Source organism: Bombina bombina, chromosome 2 (genome assembly GCF_027579735.1).
Source record: "Bombina bombina isolate aBomBom1 chromosome 2, aBomBom1.pri, whole genome shotgun sequence".
Classification (NCBI taxonomy): Eukaryota; Metazoa; Chordata; class Amphibia; order Anura; family Bombinatoridae; genus Bombina; species Bombina bombina.
In genome coordinates, this window is record NC_069500.1 from 1,334,298,586 (window position 1) to 1,334,314,170 (window position 15,585).

General features: G+C 41.9%; 1 protein-coding gene across 3 annotated transcripts in view; it reads left to right on the plus strand.

Annotated features, from left to right (window-relative positions):
* ZFYVE28 (zinc finger FYVE-type containing 28) overlaps positions 1-15,585 on the plus strand; it is a 529,419-nt gene that overhangs the window by 504,619 nt on the left and 9,215 nt on the right. The gene's annotated exons all lie outside the window — the stretch shown is intronic.

A 15,585-nucleotide genomic window follows, 5' to 3' on the forward strand; every position in this document is an offset into this window, starting at 1 on the left:
TCTAAGTTAGGCATGTGCATTTGGATTATTCTTTAGGGAAAGAATGCTGAATATGACCACCAACCCCAGCGACATTCAGCTATTTCTACTTGTGAAAGTGCAACACACTAAGATCTTTGCAAATCCAGAAAGTGCCAAATGCTGCTAGCGGTGTCCATATTCGGCATTCATTTCCTACTGATAAGTCTGAATGCACATAATTTATATAAATTATATGATAGTTTTCTGTAGTAAAAACATTTTATACCCTATATTCTTTTTAGGATATTTAACAGATTCTATAGCAAATCAGTGGCATTTGTATCCATCTAATTCTTAACCATTGTACACCCCAGTGCTGAAGAATCAGTTTAGTCTTGTAGACATGCTACTACCCCTGTCCAAACTTCCTTAAAGGGATATAAAACCCACACTGTTTCTTTCATGATTCAGATAGAGCATGCATTATTTAACAACTTTAATTTAATTATCTAATATCCTTTGTTTAAAAGAATACCTAGGTAGGCTCAGGAGCAGCAAGGCACTACTGGGAGCTATCTGCTGATTGGTAGCTGCACATATATGCCTTTTCTCATTGGCTTACCTCATGTGTTCATCTATCTCCCTGTGGTGTATTGTTGCTCATTCAACAAAAGATACCAAGAGCACAAAGCAAATTTGATAATAGAAGTAAATTGGAAAGTTGTTTAAAATTGTATGTTTTATCAGAATCATAGAAGAAATATTTTGGGGTTTTTTCCCTTTAACTTAGTACAAAATAATCATTATTAACAGCTCCTAAGCAATCAGTGTTGATGAGTTTCACTGCCTGCTTTTCTCACTCAAGTCCATGTCTGGAGCGATCTTAAAAACTGTCAAATTTGAGAGGCTGTTTTTCTGTTCCACCGCATAGACTCCGGTAAGATTGTTTCATTTTTATACACACATGAGAACACATGAAGACAGGGTCACAGTGTGGCTCCTTTTATCTGTATGGAATCGAGGGTTAATACCCCCAGAGGGGGGCTATTGAACAGAGGGGATCAATCACATAATTGTTTTTCTGTTTATGTTTTAAGCTGCGATATGTGTGAGATGAGGCTCAGGTAGTGGTTGGAACATATTTTTGCTGTGCAGCCTGTTAGGCTTGGCACGCTTTTTACTATTAGCAGGGGCGGTCCTGCATGATGCATCATGTCACCGGATGGGTGCGGTTTACCGGAGGCGAAGCTGTTTCTCGCCTTGGTCATAGGAGGTGGTGAGTGCCCCAGCCATTGGGGGTATAAAAGTGCCTTTTATCCTTTTTCTATAAGTCCGATTGTAAGCGCAAGCTATGGAGGACTCTGACATGTTAGAGGGTACTCCCTATTTACCTCAGTCTAATACCTGTTTATATTGTGAGGAGGCTACGGTATACCCACATGCTCAATTATGTTCGACATGCCTCAATAAGGTTGTATTGTCAAGGAAAGTCAATATGTTTATTACCATTGAGCCGTCCACCTCTGAGGAGTCTCCATCCCATGAAGTGTGCACCCTACAGTAATCTCCTAATACACATGCATCTTCCCGTAGCACTCCTAATCCTCCATTTGGAGGGGCCCTTTTACCACCAGATTTTGCTTAGCCATTACAAACGGCAGTGTCTGGGGCCTTTGGTGCTTTACCTCGCTCTACTAAGCGCAAGTGAAAGGTTAAATATTGCTATCCTTCCCAGGAGTCATCTACTAGTTTGTTGGGTTTATCTGATACCAGATTATCTGCTGACGAGGACGTCTCCAATACTTCAGAGGATGCTCTTTCTGGGTCTGAATCTGCTGCCTCTAAAGCTCCAGCTGCGGAGGAACCAGATTTCAGATTTAGGATCGCACACTTACGCTTTCTGTTAAAGGAAGTTTTGGCTAAATTAGATAAGGTTTACAAGGAAAGGGTTGTTCCACAGACTTTCCCGGTTCCTCTTAAGATGGCGAACATTATAAAGAATGAATGGGAGAGACTTGGTTCTTCTTTTTCCCCTTCTTGTTCTAAGAAATTATGGTGGGGTTCCGTCCCTAAGGTGGATGGCGCTATCTCCACACTTGCTAAGCGCACTACTATCCCTCTTGAGGATAGTTAGTTGTTTAAAGAGCCCATGGATAAGAAGTTATAAACTCTGTTAAAGATGTTTCAACATGCAGGATTTTTGTTTCAACCGGCAGGAGCTGTTGCAGCGGTTGCTGGAGCGGCTACCTATTTTTGCGAATCATTATCTGAGTTGATCGAGGTGGAGGGTCCCCTCAATGTGATCCAGAATAGAATTAAGGCCTTGAGAGTGGCTAATTCTTTTATTTGTGATTCAAATATGCAGATTATTCACCTTAATGCCAAGGCTTCAGGTTTTTCTGTTCTAACCCGTAGGGCACTTTGGCTGAAGTCTTGGTTGGCTGACATCACTTCGAAATCTAGACTTCTTTCCCTCCCATTTAAGGGAAAGATTATTTTTGGTCCAGACCTGGACTCAATCATATCCATGGTTACTGGAGGCAAGGGTGCCTTTTTACCACAGGATAAGAAGAACAAACCTAAAGGACAGGGTCCTAATTTTCGTTCGGATAAATCCCAACGTCAGCAGCCCTACGCAAAGCCGAAACAAACCAAGGGATCTTGAAAACCGGCTTAGTCCTTTATTAAATCCAAGCAGAACAAGAAGACAAAGTCAGCATGAAGGGGCGGCCCCCGATACAGTTCTGGATCTGGTAGGGGGCAGACTACCACTCTTTTCAGAAGCTTGGTTTGGGGACGTGCAAGACCCATGGGTCCTGGAGGTCATCGTTTAGGGATACAGGATAGGTTTCAAGTCTCATCCACCCAACGGCAGATTTCTCTTGTGAAACCTGTCTTCAAGGCCAGAAAAGAGAGTGGCCTTTTTAGGGTGTGTGAGGGATCTCTCCTCCCTGGGAGTCATTGTACAGTACCTCTGGCAGAAAGAGCTCTGGGATACTACTCAAATCTTTTTGTGGCCCCAAAGAAGGAGGGAACTTTTCGCACGATTCTGGACCTAAAGTGCTTAAACAAATTCCTATCTGTCCCCTCGTTCAAGATGGAGACAATAAAGTCCATCCTTCCCTTAGTACAGGAAGGACAGTTCATGACCACGATAGACCTGAAGGATGCTTACCTTCACATTCCCATACACAAGGAACACTTCCAGTTCCTACGGTTTGCGTTCCTGCACCAGCACTCCCAATTCACTACACTTCGGTTTGGTTTAGCTACTGCTCCAAGAGTATTTACGAAGGTTCTAGGGGCTCTGCTTGCAGTGGCCAGAACCGGTGGTATAGCAGTAGCACCATACTTGGACGATATTATGGTTCAAGCACCATCCTGTCGTCTAGATGGAAGATAAACTTAGGAAAGATTTCTCTTATTCCCAATACCAGGGTGGAATTCCTGGGTACTATAATATATATATATATATATATATATATATATATATATATATATATATATATATATATATATATACTCCATATCCATGAGGATAATTCTTACAGACCAAAGACTTTGCAAGCTAACTTCCGCTTGTCTTGCCCTCCAGACCTCCTTGAAGCCCTCTGTGACTCGGTGTATGGAGGTAGTTGGTCTCATGGTGCCCTGCATGGACATATTCCTTTTGCCAGATTCCACCTCAGACCACTTTAACTGTGCATGCTGAGACAGTGGAACGGCAATCATTCGGATCTGTCTCAACAGATTTCTCTGGACAACCGGTCGAGAGAATCACTCTCTTGGTGGCTCTGTCCAGATCACCTGTCCCATGAGACATCCTTCTTGAGACCATCCTGGGAGATTGTGACTACGTCCCAGTTTATCAGATTCCAATCAGACAACATTACCTCGGTGACTTACATCAACTATCAGGGGGAACGAGGAGCAATGAGGGAAGTATCTCGGATTCTGGAGTGGGCGGAGACCCACAACTTTTCTCTGTCAGCAATCCACATTCCAGGTGTGGTCAACTGGGAGGCGGATTTCTTCAGCAGACAATCCTTTCATCCGGGGGAATGGTCTCTCCATCCCAAGGTGTTTGCGGAGATTTGCAGCAGATGGGGGACTCAGGAGATAGAGCTTATGGTGTCCCGGCTCAATTCCAAGCTACCCAGATATGGGTCGCGGTCCAGGGATCCTCAGGTGGAGCTAATAGATGCATTAGCAGTGCCCTGGAGGTTCAATCTGATTTAGATTTTTCCGCCATTACCACTTCTACCTCATGTAGTGGCCCGCATCAAGCAGGAGCAAGTTTAATTGATTCTAATTGCTCCATTGTGGCCGCGAAGGATGTGGTTCGCGGATCTAGTGGGGATGTCCTCATCTCCTCCGTGGAGGTTACCTTGTCGCAGGGATCTGCTGCAGCAAGGTCCTTTTGTTCATCAAAATCTGGATTCTCTGAGGCTGACTGCATGGAGATTGAACGCTTAGTCCTCGCCAAGAGAGGTTTTTCTGAGAGGGTTATTGATACTCTCATTCAAGCATGTAAGCCGGCTACTCATCGCATCTATCATAAGGTTTGGAGGACCTACTTATTCTGATATGAGGAACGTGGATTTCCCTGGCATAAGGTCAGGGTCTCTAGTATTCTCTCTTTTCTCCAGGATGGTCTGGAGAAGGGCCTTTCTCCTAGTTCCCTTAAGGAACAGATTTCGGCCCTATCTGTTTTACTTCACAAGAGGCTCGCTTAGCTTCCGGATGTCCAGTCTTTTGTTCAGGCTTTGACTAGAATCAGGCCTGTGTTTAGATTTAGCGCTCTTCCTTGGAGTTTAAATCTTGTTCTTAAGGTTCTGCAGAAGACTCCATTCAAGCCTATGCATGCAATGGACATCAAATTACTGTCTTGGAAGGTTCTTTTCCTACTGGCCATTGCCTCGGCACGCAGGGTATCTGAATTAGCGACCTTGCAATATGAGCCCCCTTACCTAGTATTTCATGCTGATAAGGCTGTTCTTCGTACTGGGTTAGGTTTTCTTCATAAGGTAGTTTCAGATCGCAAAATCAATCAGGAGATTGTGGTTCCTTCATTGTGTCCTAACTCTTCTTCTTCAAAGGAACGGTTACTTCATAATTTGGACATGGTTCGGGCCCTGAAGTTATATCTTTAGGCTACGAAGAAGTTTAGACAGACTTCTTCTTTGTTTGTTGTCTATTCTGGGAAGCGTAGAGGGCAGAAGGCCTCTGTCACTTCCTTATCCTTTTGGTTGAGGAGCATCATTTGCTTAGTTTGAGACAGCAGGACATAAGCTTGCTCAGAGGATTAAGGCTCACTCTACTAGAGCAATGGCTTCCTCTTGGGCCTTCAAGAATGAGGCATCTATGGAACCGATTTGTAGGGCGGCTACCTGGTCCTCCTTACATACCTTTTCAAAATTTTACACAAGTTTGACGTTTTTGCTTCGGCTGAAGCAACTTTTGGGAATTTTGCAGGCTGTGGTGCCCTCAAAATAGGATCCGCCTCTCTTTTACCCTCCTGTCTCATTCAGTGTGGGTATATGTTTCCCACAAGTAAGGAATGAGGCCGTGGACTCTCCTCATATTAAGAAGGAAAACATAAATTATGCTTACCAGATAATTTCCTTTCCTTCTGTATGAGAAGAGTCCACAGCGCCCGCCCGTATTCTCCGATGGGCGGACCAAATTTTTGTTCTTCTGGCACCATTTATACCCTGATATTTCTCCTACTGTTCCTTGTTCCCTCTGCAGAATGACTGGGGGATGAGGGAAGTGGGGAAGGTATTTAAGCCTTTGGCTGGGGTGTCTTTGCCTCCTCCTGGTGGCCAGGTTCTGTATTTCCCACAAGTAAGGAATGAGGCTGTGGACTCTCCTCATTACACTATAACAATTTTTTGGCCAATGTAGGAATACATCTGTTTGCCAAATTTCATAAACTCTTTTGAAGTAGCCTTGTACATACATTCTCTTACTTGCATACACATGGGAAACATGTTTATTTCATACACGTGGTGAGAGTTCACAATCCATTACTCCTGGGAATTACTCTTCCTTACCACTAGGAGGACGTAAAGATTCCCAAAATCAAAGAACCCTATAAAACCCCCTTCCACCTCACATGTAAAATGAGGATGTGCATTTGATTCTTCAGAGAGTGGGGTTATCAGTCTAAATTGAGGCCTGGTTTCCCTTCAGAGTTCAGTGACTTTCAGAGGGACGTATATGGGGTATGGTTTGTCTTTTCGCCTTATGGGAAACCTGTCACAGACCCTCCATAATTGGTTGCAGGGACTTCTTTCTCCTTCTATGGATCTACAATATACTTCTATAACCTCTGCTGATATGTTTCAGTACTGGCTTGGCTGTTTACTGGTGGTTTGCTTGTGGATGAATGTCTATTGGTAAGTATAATTTTTTTAACATTTAGTCACTCTATAGCCTTGTTATGGGCATTTATTTTATATATATATATATATATATATATATATATATATAGATAGATAGATAGATAGATAGATAGATATATATATATATATATATATATATATATATATATATATATATATATATATATATATAGATATATATATATAAACAATAAATTCCCATAACAAGGCTATAGAGTCACTAGAGTGATTCAAAGAGAAGAGTAAGGACTCATCATAATAAATGTTCCTTAAAGGGACAGTCAACACCAGAATTTTTGTTGTTTTAAAAGATAGATTATCCCTTAATTACCAATTCCCCAGTTTTGCTTAACCTACACAGTTATAATTATACACATTTTACCTCTGTAATTACCTTGAATCTAAGCCTCAGACGACTGCCCCCTTCTTTCAGTTCTTTTGACAGACTTGCATTTTAGCCCATCAGAGCTGACTCCATGATAAATTCACGTGCATGAGCTCAATGTTATCTATATGAAACACATGAACTAATGCCCTCTACTGGTGAAAAACTATCAAAATGCATTTATATTAGAGGCGGCCTTCAAGATCTAATAAATTAGCATATGAACCTCCTAGGTTTAGCTTTCAACTAAGAATACCAAAAGAACAAAGCAAAATAGGTGATAAAAGTAAATTGGAAAATTGTTTAAAATTACATGCCCTATTTGAATCACTCTAGTCACTATATAGCCTTGTTATGGGCATTAATTGTTTATATTTATATATATATATATATATATATATATATATGTATATATATATATATATATACACATATACATAAAAAAGAGAATAAATGGTTGATATAAATATACACAACTCTAGATTTAAATACTAGGTAAGATAAAATACCAAATGGTGCAGACCCTATAAGTTTAAATACATCAAAAGACTGTAAGAGAAGAGTAAGGACTCATCATAATAAATGTTCCTTAAAGGGACAGTCAACACCAGAATTTTTGTTGTTTTAAAAGATAGATAATCCCTTAGTTACCAATTCCCCTGTTTTGCATAACCTACACAGTTATAATTATACACATTTTACCTCTGTAATTACCTTGTATCTAAGCCTCAGAAGACTGCCCCCTTCTTTCAGTTATTTTGACAGACTTGCATTTTAGCCAATCAGAGCTGACTCCATGGTAAATTCACGTGCATGAGCTCAATGTTATCTATATGAAACACATGAACTAATGCCCTCTAGTGGGGAAAAACTATCAAAATGCATTTATATTAGAGGCGGCCTTCAAGATCTAAGAAATTAGCATATGAACCTCCTAGGTTTAGCTTTCAACTAAGAATACCAAGAGAACAAAGCAAATTGGTGATAAAAGTAAATTGTAAAGTTGTTCAAAATTTCATGCCCTATTTGAATCATGAAAGGTTTTTTTTGGACTTGACTGTGCCTTTAATAAAGATTGGGAATAAAGCACTTTTCTTCTGTTATGTGTGATCAGTCCACGGGTCATCATTACTTCTGGGATATAACTCCTCCCCAACAGGAAATGCAAGAGGATTCACCCAGCAGAGCTGCATATAGCTCCTCCCCTCTACGTCAGTCCCAGTCATTCTCTTGCACCCAACGACTAGATAGGATGTGTGAGAGGACTATGGTGATTATACTTAGTTTTTATGACTTCAATCAAAAGTTTGTTATTTTAAAATAGCACCGGAGCGTGTTATTACTTCTCTGGCAGAGTTTGAGGAAGAATCTGTCAGAGTTTTTTTACTATGATTTTAACCGGAGTAGTTAAGATCATATTGCTGTTCTCGGCCATCTGAGGGAGGTAAAGGCTTCAGATCAGGGGACAGCGGGCAGATGAATCTGCATTGAGGTATGTAGCAGTTTTTATTTTCTGAATGGAATTGATGAGAAAATCCTGCCATACCGTTAAAATGACATGTATGTATACACTTCAGTATTCTGGGGATGGTATTTCACCGGAACTACTCTGTTAAAGGTCACTAATCCTTTTTAATAACTATTTATCATGTTAAACGTTTTTGCTGGAATGTAGAATCGTTTACATTGCTGAGGTACTGTGTGAATAAATATTTGGGCATTATTTTCCACTTGGCAGTTTTTTTGCTTTAATTGTGACAGTTTCGTTTCTCTTCACTGCTGTGTGGGAGAGGGAGGGGCCGTTTTTGGCGCTCTTTGCTACGCATCAAAAAATACCAGTCAGTTACTTTTATATTTCCTGCATGATCCGGTTCATCTCTGATAGATCTCAGGGGTCTTCAAACTTCTTTGAAGGGAGGTAAATTCTCTCAGCAGAGCTGTGAGAATTCTTATAGTGACTGTGAATAAAAACGTTGCTTTGTATTTTTTATGTCAAATTTAATTATTGTTATTTTACTAATGGGAACAAACCTTTGCTAAAAGTTTTGTGGTTTTAAAGTTTGATGCTATAACTGTTTTTTTCAGTTCATTATTTCAACTGTCATTTAATCGTTAGTACCTCTTTGAGGCACAGTACGTTTTTTGCTAAAAAAGATTATAACCAAGTTGTAAGTTTTTTGCTAGTGTGTTAAACATGTCTGACTCAGAGGAAGATATCTGTGTCATTTGTTCCAATGCCAAGGTGGAGCCCAATAGAAATTTATGTACTAACTGTATTGATGCTACTTTAAATAAAAGTCAATCTGTACAATGTGAACAAATTTCACCAAACAGCGAGGGGAGAGTTATGCCGACTAACTCGCCTCACGCGGCAGTACCTGCATCTCCCGCCCGGGAGGTGCGTGATATTTTGGCGCCTAGTACATCTGGGCGGCCATTACAGATAACATTACAAGATATGGCTACTGTTATGACTGAAGTTTTGTCTAAATTACCAGAACTAAGAGGCAAGCGTGATCACTCTGGGGTGAGAACAGAGTGCGCTGACAATGCTAGGGCCATGTCTGATACTGCGTCACAGCTCGCAGAGCATGAGGACGGAGAGCTTCATTCTGTGGGTGACGGTTCTGATCCAAACAGATTGGACTCAGATATTTCAAATTTTAAATTTAAATTGGAGAACCTCCGTGTATTACTAGGGGAGGTCTTAGCAGCTCTCAACGATTGTAACACCGTTGCAATACCAGAGAAACTGTGTAGGTTGGATAAATACTTTGCGGTACCGGCGAGTACTGACGTTTTTCCTATACCTAAGAGACTAACTGAAATTGTTACTAAGGAGTGGGATAGACCCGGTGTGCCGTTTTCACCCCCTCCAATATTTAGAAAGATGTTTCCAATAGACGCCACCACTCGGGACTTATGGCAAACGGTCCCCAAGGTGGAGGGAGCAGTTTCTACTTTAGCTAAGCGTACCACTATCCCGGTGGAGGATAGCTGTGCTTTCTCAGATCCAATGGATAAAAAATTAGAGGGTTACCTTAAGAAAATGTTTGTTCAACAAGGTTTTATATTACAACCCCTTGCATGTATCGCGCCGATTACGGCTGCGGCAGCATTTTGGATTGAGTCGCTTGAAGAGAACCTTAGTTCATCTACGCTAGACGACATTACGGACAGGCTTAGAGTCCTTAAACTAGCTAATTCCTTCATTTCGGAGGCCGTAGTACATTTAACCAAACTTACGGCTAAGAACTCAGGATTCGCCATACAGGCACGTAGGGCGCTGTGGCTAAAATCCTGGTCAGCTGATGTTACTTCTAAGTCCAAATTACTTAATATACCTTTCAAGGGGCAGTCTTTATTTGGGCCCGGTTTGAAAGAGATTATCGCTGACATTACAGGAGGTAAGGGCCACGCCCTACCTCAAGACAAAGCCAAAGCTAAGGCTAGACAGTCTAATTTTCGTCCCTTTCGGAACTTCAAAACAGGAGCAGCATCAACCTCCACTGCACCAAAACAGGAAGGAGCTGTTGCTCGTTACAGGCAAGGCTGGAAGCCTAACCAGTCCTGGAACAAGAGCAAGCAGGCCAGGAAACCTGCTGCTGCCCCAAAGACAGCATGAACCGAGAGCCCCCGATCCGGGACCGGATCTAGTGGGGGGCAGACTCTCTCTCTTCGCCCAGGCCTGGGCAAGAGATGTTCAGGATCCCTGGGCACTAGAGATCATATCTCAGGGATACCTTCTAGACTTCAAATTATCTCCCCCAAGGGGGAGATTTCATCTGTCAAGGTTGTCAACAAACCAGATAAAGAAAGAAGCGTTTCTACGCTGCGTACAAGATCTGTTAATAATGGGAGTGATCCATCCGGTTCCGCGGTCGGAACAAGGACAAGGGTTCTACTCAAACCTGTTTGTGGTTCCCAAAAAAGAGGGAACTTTCAGGCCAATCTTAGATTTAAAGATTCTAAACAAATTCCTAAGAGTTCCATCGTTCAAAATGGAAACTATTCGGACAATCTTACCCATGATCCAAGAGGGTCAGTACATGACCACAGTGGATTTAAAGGATGCTTACCTTCACATACCGATCCACAAAGATCATCACCGGTATCTAAGGTTTGCCTTCTTAGACAGGCACTACCAGTTTGTAGCTCTTCCATTCGGATTGGCTACGGCTCCAAGAATCTTCACAAAGGTTCTGGGTGCCCTTCTGGCGGTACTAAGACCGCGAGGGATTTCGGTAGCTCCATACCTAGACGACATTCTAATACAAGCTTCAAGCTTTCAAACTGCAAAGTCTCATACAGAGTTAGTTCTGGCATTTCTAAGGTCGCATGGATGGAAAGTGAACGAAAAGAAGAGTTCTCTTTTTCCTCTCACAAGAGTTCCATTCTTGGGGACTCTTATAGATTCTGTAGAAATGAAGATTTACCTGACAGAGGACAGGTTAACAAAGCTTCAAAATGCATGCCGTGTCCTTCATTCCATTCAACACCCGTCAGTAGCTCAATGCATGGAGGTGATCGGCTTAATGGTAGCGGCAATGGACATAGTACCTTTTGCACGCCTACACCTCAGACCTCTGCAATTATGCATGCTAAGTCAGTGGAATGGGGATTACTCAGATTTGTCCCCTACTCTGAATCTGAATCAAGAGACCAGAAATTCTCTTCTATGGTGGCTTCATCGGCCACACCTGTCCAGGGGGATGCCATTCAGCAGGCCAGACTGGACAATTGTAACAACAGACGCCAGCCTACTAGGTTGGGGCGCTGTCTGGAATTCTCTGAAGGCTCAGGGACTATGGAATCAGGAGGAGAGTCTCCTTCCAATAAACATTCTGGAATTGAGGGCAGTTCTCAATGCCCTTCTAGCTTGGCCCCAATTAACAACTCGGGGGTTCATCAGGTTTCAGTCGGACAACATCACGACTGTAGCTTACATCAACCATCAGGGAGGGACAAGAAGCTCCCTAGCTATGGTGGAAGTATCAAAGATAATTCGCTGGGCAGAGTCTCACTCTTGCCACCTGTCAGCAATCCACATCCCGGGAGTGGAGAACTGGGAGGCGGATTTCTTGAGTCGCCAGACTTTTCATCCGGGGGAGTGGGAACTTCATCCGGAGGTCTTTGCCCAAATACTTCGACGTTGGGGCAAACCAGAGATAGATCTCATGGCGTCTCGCCAGAACGCCAAACTTCCTCGCTACGGGTCCAGATCCAGGGATCCGGGAGCGGTTCTGATAGATGCTTTGACAGCACCTTGGAACTTCGGGATGGCTTATGTGTTTCCACCCTTTCCGCTGCTTCCTCGATTGATTGCCAAAATCAAGCAGGAGAGAGCATCAGTGATTCTAATAGCGCCTGCATGGCCACGCAGGACTTGGTATGCAGATCTAGTGGACATGTCATCCTGTCCGCCTTGGTCTCTACCTCTAAGACAGGACCTTCTGATACAGGGTCCATTCAAACATCAAAATCTAACTTCTCTGAAGCTGACTGCTTGGAAATTGAACGTTTGATTTTATCAAAACGTGGTTTTTCTGAGTCGGTTATTGATACCCTGATACAGGCTAGGAAGCCTGTTACCAGAAAGATTTACCATAAAATATGGCGTAAATACCTATACTGGTGCGAATCCAAACTTTACTCCTGGAGTAAGGTTAGGATCTCTAGGATATTGTCTTTTCTACAAGAAGGGTTAGAAAAGGGTTTATCAGCTAGTTCATTAAAGGGACAGATTTCAGCTCTGTCCATCTTGTTACACAGGCGTCTGTCAGAAAATCCAGACGTCCAGGCTTTTTGTCAGGCTTTGGCTAGGATCAAGCCTGTGTTTAAAGCTGTTGCTCCGCCATGGAGTTTAAACTTAGTTCTTAACGTTTTACAGGGTGTTCCATTTGAACCCCTTCATTCCATTGATATAAAATTGTTATCTTGGAAAGTTCTGTTTTTAATGGCTATTTCCTCGGCTCGAAGAGTCTCTGAGTTATCAGCCTTACATTGTGATTCTCCTTATCTGATTTTTCACTCAGACAAGGTAGTTCTGCGTACTAAACCTGGGTTCTTACCTAAGGTGGTCACTAACAGGAATATCAATCAAGAGATTGTTGTTCCATCCTTGTGTCCAAATCCTTCTTCAAAGAAGGAACGTCTTCTACACAATCTGGATGTAGTTCGTGCCCTCAAGTTCTACTTGCAGGCAACTAAAGATTTTCGCCAAACTTCTTACCTGTTTGTCGTTTATTCTGGACAGAGGAGAGGTCAAAAAGCTTCTGCTACCTCTCTCTCTTTTTGGCTTCGTAGCATAATACGTTTAGCCTATGAGACTGCTGGTCAGCAGCCTCCTGAAAGAATTACAGCTCACTCCACTAGAGCTGTGGCTTCCACTTGGGCCTTTAAGAATGAGGCCTCTGTTGAACAGATTTGCAAGGCTGCAACTTGGTCTTCGCTTCATACTTTTTCCAAATTTTACAAATTTGACACTTTTGCTTCTTCGGAGGCTATTTTTGGGAGAAAGGTTCTTCAGGCAGTGGTTCCTTCTATATAATGAGCCTGCCTATCCCTCCCGTCATCCGTGTACTTTTGCTTTGGTATTGGTATCCCAGAAGTAATGATGACCCGTGGACTGATCACACATAACAGAAGAAAACATAATTTATGCTTACCTGATAAATTCCTTTCTTCTGTTGTGTGATCAGTCCACGGCCCGCCCTGTTTTTAAGGCAGGTAAATATCTTTTAAATTATACTCCAGTCACCACTTCACCCTTGGTTACTCCTTTCTCGTTGATTCTTGGTCGAATGACTGGGACTGACGTAGAGGGGAGGAGCTATATGCAGCTCTGCTGGGTGAATCCTCTTGCATTTCCTGTTGGGGAGGAGTTATATCCCAGAAGTAATGATGACCCGTGGACTGATCACACAACAGAAGAAAGGAATTTATCAGGTAAGCATAAATTATGTTTTTTAAATTTAAGGTAAAGGTAAATATAAGTTTAATTATCACCATTCAGATCAATAACATGCATAAGTGCAAGTGATAATGAATACAATCTAAAAACTAGCTATGTCACGTGAATAAGAAGGGCCCATATAATGATGTACATAGACAACAAGTAAATACAGAAGAATACAACAAATCCACTAAACCCCAGCTCCAAACAGAACCCCCTTAGCAAAAATGCCAGGGAGGCAGAGCCTGGGCAGGTTCACATATAGGGATCCAAGTGGATCGTAATAACCTAAAGTAGAAAGCAGGCTTAAACAGTCAGAGGCAAAGTAATATACAGTGAAAGCCAAAAGCGTAAGCAAGATTGAATGAGATCAAGCAAATGTAAATAGGCAGATAAGCTGTTAGTAGCAGCAGATACATTCATGCTGGAAACATAATGTTCCTCGTAAAAGGGTCATGAAACAACCCTCCACAAAGAGAGTCACAGTTTATGGTGCAAATTCACATCTATAATCCATAGACGGTCCCACTTAAATGTGAGTTGCAAAACGTATCTGTCTTCAAATGTAGAAAAGGACAGGCTTAATTCCAGACACACCGTTTAGCTTCGCCAACACCTCAAAGTTCTGTCAGCCTCAAAGGCACCGCCAAACAGCGGGGGCGTATAACACAGATGAAATCCGATTGGCGGGGTCACGTGATACAGGCGACCAATGCCTACGCACGTTTCTCCCCCTACATCTCTTGTAGACAGGGCTTCCTCTAGCTTTTGGCTTTCACTGTATATTACTTTGCCTCTGAATGTTTAAGCCTGCTTTCTACTTTAGGTTTAATACAATCCACTTAGATCCCTATATGTGAACCTGCCCAGGCTCTGCCTCCCTGGCTTTTTTGCTAAGGGGGTCTCTGTGTGCTGCTGGGGTGTAGTGGATTTGTTGTATTCTTCTGTATTTACTTGTTGTCGATGTACATCGTTATATGGGCCCTTATTAGTCACGTGACATAGCTATTTTTTTATATTGTATTCATTGTCACTTGCACTTACGTATGTTGTTGATTTGAATGGTGATGTGTATTAGGTACTCTGCTTTCTTAGTGCCTGAAATTAAAAAAAAAAAAGGTGTTTATTCCCTATCTTTATTAAGGATCATTTATTATGAGTCCTTTCTTTTCTCTTACAGTCTTTTGATGTGTGTGTATATATATATATATATATATATATATACACACACACACAAACACATACATTATTCCCTTTGGTGTTTTGCATATGTTTAAATTTTGCATGTAGACCCGGGATAGCGCACGTTGGTTTAACTCTCGTCTGCAGCACACGTCTATTTAGATCTGTCACTTTTTTTCACTCTTTGGCTGGATTATGTACGTCATGTTAGCGCACGTATGTCCTCTGTCTTGTGCACATCATGTTTTGGTGCACGAAATTACCTTATACATTTTTTCATCATTGTTTTTTCATACTGCTGAGTGTTATCTAGGCTTCGGATGGGAAGTTTATGTCTCCTGCTTTGTTTTGCATTTCGGCTTAGTGCGCATTGTTTAGGAGGGGATAAGTTATTTCCATTCCTCAATAGCTTTTTATAGTGTTTATTGCTTGGCTTTGTCAATGCTTTAAAGGGACATTATACACTCATTTTTTCTTTGCATAAATGTTTTATAGATGATCTATTTATATAGCCCATAAAGTTTTGCTTATTTTTAAATAACATTGCTCTGATTTTCAGACTCCTAACCAAGCCCCAAAGTTTTATTTGAATACCGTCAGCTACCTTCTCCAGCTTGCTCCTGTTTGTGTAAAGGGTCTTTTCATATGCAAAAGAAGGGGGAGGGGGGAGTGTCTTATTTGCCACTTGCAGTGGG